The sequence below is a fragment of the Salvelinus sp. IW2-2015 genome, unplaced genomic scaffold, assembly GCF_002910315.2.
Source record: "Salvelinus sp. IW2-2015 unplaced genomic scaffold, ASM291031v2 Un_scaffold2879, whole genome shotgun sequence".
Lineage (NCBI taxonomy): Eukaryota > Metazoa > Chordata > Actinopteri > Salmoniformes > Salmonidae > Salvelinus > Salvelinus sp. IW2-2015.
Genome location: NW_019944179.1, coordinates 106304 through 112818, shown reverse-complemented (window position 1 = coordinate 112818; position 6515 = coordinate 106304). Strand labels below are relative to the sequence as shown.

At 42.0% G+C, this 6515-nt stretch overlaps 1 long non-coding RNA gene across 1 annotated transcript; it reads left to right on the top strand.

Annotated features, from left to right (window-relative positions):
- Nucleotides 1–3277: 3277 nt before the first annotated feature.
- On the top strand, nucleotides 3278–5825 carry LOC112074935 (uncharacterized). The gene is made up of 3 exons (XR_002894876.2): nucleotides 3278–3375; nucleotides 3912–4036; nucleotides 5545–5825. It is a non-coding gene; the product is annotated as an uncharacterized lncRNA (long non-coding RNA).
- The last annotated feature ends 690 nt before the right edge of the window (nucleotides 5826–6515 follow it).

Genomic DNA, 6515 nt, shown 5'->3' with positions numbered 1-6515 from the left:
GCCTCGGAGGACACAGTGTTATCTGATAAGCTTCTTTCTTTCGCTGTGTAAATTCGCTGAATATATTCACTGCAGTATTAAGCCTAACATTGAGTTTATGAATTATGGGCTAATATTCATACTCTTCCAATACGGCCATAGGCTTACATTTCGAGCCTCTTCCATTGTTCTGCTGCGCAATTACGCACCTGGCCTCACTGCAGCCTCGGGCTATTCCTCTTAAATCTTGTGGAGTCCCAGGAAAAGCCAGACTACAAAAGCTTGTTGGACAGTTATTTCGAATATTCTTAAATAATAGCCTATTGGAGGAGAGATGTATGCTAGCTCTTGTTGCTGAATGGAAAATAGGCTACAGCATTAAGAACGGTCGGGGAGGTGGCAAAAGAAGCCTCCATGTCCTATAGTAGGTCTATCTTAACACCGAATGGCTACAGCCTGACAAAGTGGGCCCTACATGTAACGATATAGCTTCCGTCCATCTCCTTCGCCGCTACCCGGGTCGACCCTCTTGCACACATCGACAACAGCCACCCTCGAAGCATCGTTACCCATCGCTCCACAAAAGCCACGGCCCTTGCAGAGCAAGCCTCTCCGCAATAGGCTACAGACTACATGTAAGCCTCTCCGCAATAGGCTACAGACTACATGCAAGCCTCTCCGCAATAGGCTACAGACTATGTGCAGCCTCTCTTGCAATAGGCTACTAGACTACATGCAAGCCTCCTGTCTGCAATAGGCTACAGACTACATGCAAACACACCTGCAATAGGCTATAGACTACATTGCAAGCCTCTCCGCAATAGGCTATAGACTACATGCAAGCCTCTCCACAATAGGCTATAGACTACATGCAAGCCTCTCCGCCAATAGGCTACCTCCCGAGGCTGCGCTGAGTGCGCTCCCTACCAGTCCCTATTGTTTCAGTTTTATATGGACAAGAACTGCGTCCTACCTAGGCTACAACACAATGTAATGAAGAGTGTTATTATTGTGTTCAAGTGAGTACACGACTCTAGTCTTAGATTGTAAACGACCACGAATAGCCTATGTCATTTGAATAACCTCTCAAAAGCCTGGCGTTTTGAATCCATATTAGGCTAATTTCGAAACCRCTGCATCTAGCCTGCCTTCCTGGCCAACCAGTTATGGGTCTTTTCTCGGCAGTTTAGCCTACAAGGTCCAGGCACATTAGCAGGCCAGTCATTTGTTCTATTTTGTCAGGATGTATCGGCTAAAATATAATGCTAATGCAGGGATTTCTAGTGGCGCGCATATGAGGAGGAAGTTGTCTCCATAGTTTCCCCCGTTTTGGCTTCTGTGTTTTAAAAGCGGTAGAAAATCAGGTGAGTCGTTTTGTTTTCAGCAGTTTTCTCGCTGCAGTAATGACTTTTAAAGTGGATGGACATACAGTACTATGTTATTTTAGTTCAAGTTCAACCCCCCACCCACACACCTCACTCCTGGCCACCTTATTCTGATTTCCCTGGAAGTTAAATAAACAAAAGAGACAGCGAACGAACAGTCGGTCGGTCGCTACACGTTGGTTAACAATCACCTGTATAGTTGCAGCCCCATACTCTCACTATAGAAAAGCCACATCTCTCTGTGTGATTGCAGAATTTGTAATAATTTGCATCACTGCTCCCCACTCAATTGTTATGGGTTTACCATTTAATATAAAATCTAATTGTTTTATTGTCGGAGTTCAGTAATGGTTTTATTGGGAATCAATCACCAAGTGTCTATGAATGAACCAATAAGAAATATACATTTGGATCACATGTTCCTGCTGTACTTGTTTTTAAAACTTTGAAGATAGTTTTTCTAGATTAATATACCATCAACACTACACTTGTTAAGGATAACACAAAAAGGGAACTGTGTTATAGTCAGTGTATCAGTATATAGCATAGGTGGCTGGTTGCACCTTAATTGGGTATGAAGGGCTCATAATAATGGCTGCAATGGAATTCATGGAATTGTATCAAACGTACATGTGGTTGATACCGTTCCGTTCACTCCGTTCCATTCGTTCCGTTCCATTCACTCCGTTCCATTCACTCCGTTCCATTCACTCCGTTCCATTCACTCCGTTCCATTCGTTCCGTTCCATTCACTCCGTTCCGTTCACTCCGTTCCGTTCACTCCGTTCCGTTCACTCCGTTCCGTTCACTCCGTTCCATTCACTCCGTTCCATTCACTCCGTTTCCAGCCATTACTATGAGCCGTCTTCCCCTCTGCAGCCTCCTGTTGTGTACAGGAATCCCGAATGGCGCAGCGGCGGTCTGAGGCACTGCATTCAGTGCAAGAGGCGCCACTACAAGTCCCGGTTCGAATCCAGTTGTTTCACATCCGGTCAGTGATTGGGAGTCCCATAGGGCGGCGCACAATTGGCCAGCGTCGTCCAGGTTTGGTTCGGGGGTAGGCCCTCATTGGAAATAAGAATTTGTTCTTAACTGACTATGCCTAGTTAAATGAAGGTTAAATGAAGGTTAAATAAAATAAATAAATATAGCCAAGACACATAGGCCTATATAAATTACATTTTCTAAATATTATGTACATCAAGTATTTGTATTAGTGCTTCCTGTAAAACAGTGTCGTGGTATCGGTAATATGATTTTAGGAGAAATATGCATTACTTCAGATAATCCAAGCACTACATTACATTTAAGCCATTTAGCAGACGCTCTTATCCAGAGCGACTTACAAGTCACTATTCGGCCTAAATGTAGAAATTTAACCTTGAGTCCCTTTCTTCCTTTATTAGTGAGTTATTTACTATAGTAGATTAGAGACAAATTCATTGTAGAATAGTCTATATTGTCAATGGTATTGTAATAAACCAGGCAGGGAGCAGGCCTCGAACCCTCGACCTTCTAGCCCAAAGTCCAGCGCGCTATCGACTGTGCCGCAACAGAGTGGGTATACGCGCTTATAAACCCAGCGTCGTTACACTATGATTGTTTTGGTTGGCATTGGACCAGAGCAGAAAACATCCCACACGGACTACAAAGCATTGCACAGAAGAACTCACACAACACCCATGCTATATTTCTTGGGCTTCACTTGTATTGTAACATCGACCTCAAATAGATACTTTGTACATTCATTACGTCGATTCTATTTTAAAAACATTTCTTAAACTGAAGCAACCCGAACGAAACGGGAGGGACACACCTGAATTTCTCAAATTGAAAGTGTCGTTTTTAGTTGCACAACGTTTTGTTTTGCAACTGTTTGGGACTAATGATTACACTCCCGATTGTGGTCTTTCTTGACGTCATTTCTTTGCGCCCTGTCTGGGCGTGTGCGACGTTGTTGTCACTCCACTTGGCGCTCAGACGGAGGGTTAGCTAACGCGAAACATCAAGTGTAAGTGAAGTGTATGGTGTTATTGTCGTGGCTCTATAGTTCTTGTCTCTACGCTCTATTTTATTGCAATTTTGTGCTCTGAAAAATGTCTACAATTATTTGAATTAGGGATTGGAGAGTATTTTAGTCCAACGTTAGTCTTGAAGTTATAGCTAAGCATCGGCTAACGTTAACCACTGATGAGACATTGTTGCGGCTTGTTTTCATTTTTTTTTTAAGAACACCTTTGACTAGTTGATACGGATACAATGACCGCTTTTGATTTGAACATTTGTAACGTTAGCCATATCTGTCGGCTTGTAACGGGTAAACTGGCTAGAATTGGGATCTGTCTGTGGCAACATGAGAAAGTGAAATCACCTGTCCAAAAAATGACTCCGTTTCAAAACAGAGCCCCCATCTTCCTGAAAAAAAGTGATGCTTTCAAAGCCCACACGACACCATTGATTATTCATTAGGGTTCCATGATTTCCTAACTGAACAGAAATGATCTGTTATCATCATCAACTATTGACCTTCGTTGATATATGTTGTAGGGTGTATGTATAGGTGTTTCTGTGGACGGTAGTRTATCTGCTGCAGCATGGATTCTGTGCCAGAGCCCAGGTCAGTCAGACGTTCCCCTCGCACGTCAAAGTCACCGGACAACAACGCAGCCAAAGTAAGATATACCAGAGAATATGAGTCTGTCTACTATCTACATGTCCATGATAAGAAGTGAATAGAGCTAGCCACCATCTTAAAGGTAGACTTACTGCAGCTCACTCTTGACTGTAGGCTATATCAGGGATGGCTAACAACAGAGATCCTATTAAATTACTAAGAGGAGCTATGTCATAAACACTCAAGGTTCCAGAATGGGGGTGAAAATGGCAGACATTTTGGTCAGGTAGAAATCCAAACCAGTCTAATTGGAATTAATGGCAGTAGACGCAGAATCCTGATTTTTCTTATATAGAAAAAGAAAACAAAGGCATGTGACACATCAGAAATTGTTTAACATAATTATTATCAACATAAAATATTGTCATATAATCATAAATACAGTTTATAATGGGTTTATACATGTTTTCTGTATAAATAGTCTCTAACATATATGTAAACAGACCATAAATGTCTAAATTTTTTATTTTCTTGGGAAGCTGGAAGTGCTATTATATGATACAATATCAGCTGCATTTACAACTTGTCCAAGTCCCATCAACTGATTTCATTCAGTTCCAGGCTGTAGAGATTGACTGTATTTGTTTGAATGGAATGTTGCCATATTGGCAGTTAATTACAAATAAATAATGGGGATCATTCCTCTAAAAACTGACTGGCTAAGCTAGCGAACAAACATGCAGTGCAGATACGTTCTTCAAGTACATTATTTTACACTATCTTATCACAGCACTGGTAACACCATGGTAACACCATGGTAACACCTGTCCAACATGGTTGACTTTTTTGGACCATCATAAGAAGGGTAATTTCCATTCTACCATTCTAAACCCTAATTCTCAAGTGACCCAACTGGCTGTGTAAGCTTTGTTTTGTTGTTGCTCAAACCCTACATAAACACACGTGATTCAACCGATCAGGGACCTGAGAAGCAGCAGACTACTAGAATCAGGTGTGTTAAAGCAAGGTTGCAACAAAATTCTGCACTTCCAGTAGCTCTTCAGGAGGAGGGCCTGGTCACAGCCCTCTGCCACAGATAAACCAGCTAGATGTGACGCCGTAGTCATTGCTTTTGTTCCAAACGGTACCCTATTGCCTATGCAGTGCTTTTGACCAGGGCCCTGCTAGTCTAAAGGCCCGCAAGAAGACGAGCAACCTGCAGGAGACTCGGAGGAGAGGAAGAATTAACAGAAGGCCCTGGTCAACAGTAGTGCAGTATAAAGGGATTAATGTGCTATTTAAGACACAGCTGTGGCTGTTAATGATCACCGTGTTGATAGTGGAGTTTGACCACGTAGAGATATTTAAACCTTTAGACTCCCCCTGAAGCTGTTGCTCCACACACAGACATTCACTTTTCAAGACAGGGTCATTTCTTCAAACATCTTCAGTCTGTTTTTCACTCTAATGGTCTGCTAATCACTCAGAGAGTTATTTTACTGGGACAACAACAACAACAGTCTTCCTGATTGCCTAACCTCTGTCTGTTACTCACCTCTGCCTCAGAAGGGCCGGAAGAAGACGAGCAACCTGCAGGAGACTCGGAGGAGAGGAAGAATGGACAGAAGTAAAGGAGAAGAGGACATAGCCAATCAACTGAACAACCTGGTACACACTTTAGACAAGAAGCATAAAGGGAAAGGAAATGTGGGAGAAAGAGTTTTACATTTGTATGTAAATGAGTGTAGAGAGGAAACAGTATATCTAGAGAGGAAACAGWGGGTCTAGAGAGGAAACAATAATTCTAGAGAGGAAACAATAAATCTAGAGAGGAAACAGTAAATCTAGAGAGATGGAGAGGAAACAGTAAATCTAGAGAGGAAACAGTAAATCTAGAGAGGAAACAGTAAATCTAGAGAGATGGAGAGGAAACAGTAAATCTAGAGAGGAAACAGTACATTTAGAGAGGAAACAGTAAATCTAGAGAGGAAACAGTAAATCTAGAGAGATTGAGAGGAAACAGTAAATCTAGAGAGGAAACAGTGAATCTAGAGAGGAAACAGTAAATCTAGAGAGGAAACAGTGAATCTAGAGAGGAAACAGTAGATCTAGATAGATGGAGAGGAAACAGTAAATCTAGAGAGGAAACAGTAAATCTAGAGAGGAAACAGTAAATCTAGAGAGGAAACAGTGAATCTAGAGAGGAAACAGTGAATCTACAGAAATGGAAAGGAAACAGAATCTAGAGAGGAAACAGTGATTCTACAGAGATGGTGAGGAAACAGTGAATCTAGAGAGGAAACAGTATATCCAGAGAGGAAACAGTGGAGATGGAGAGATGGAGAGGAAACAGTGATCTAGAGAGGAAACAGTATATCCAGAGAGGAAACAGTGGAGATGGAGAGGAAACAGTGGAGATGGAGAGGAAACAGTAATTCTTACATTTAGGCTGTTAACATCATTTATTCTGAACACGTAATAACCTCATCACTCATTGTCTGCTAGTTCTGAGCGATTGACTTTCCCCCCCGGTTCAA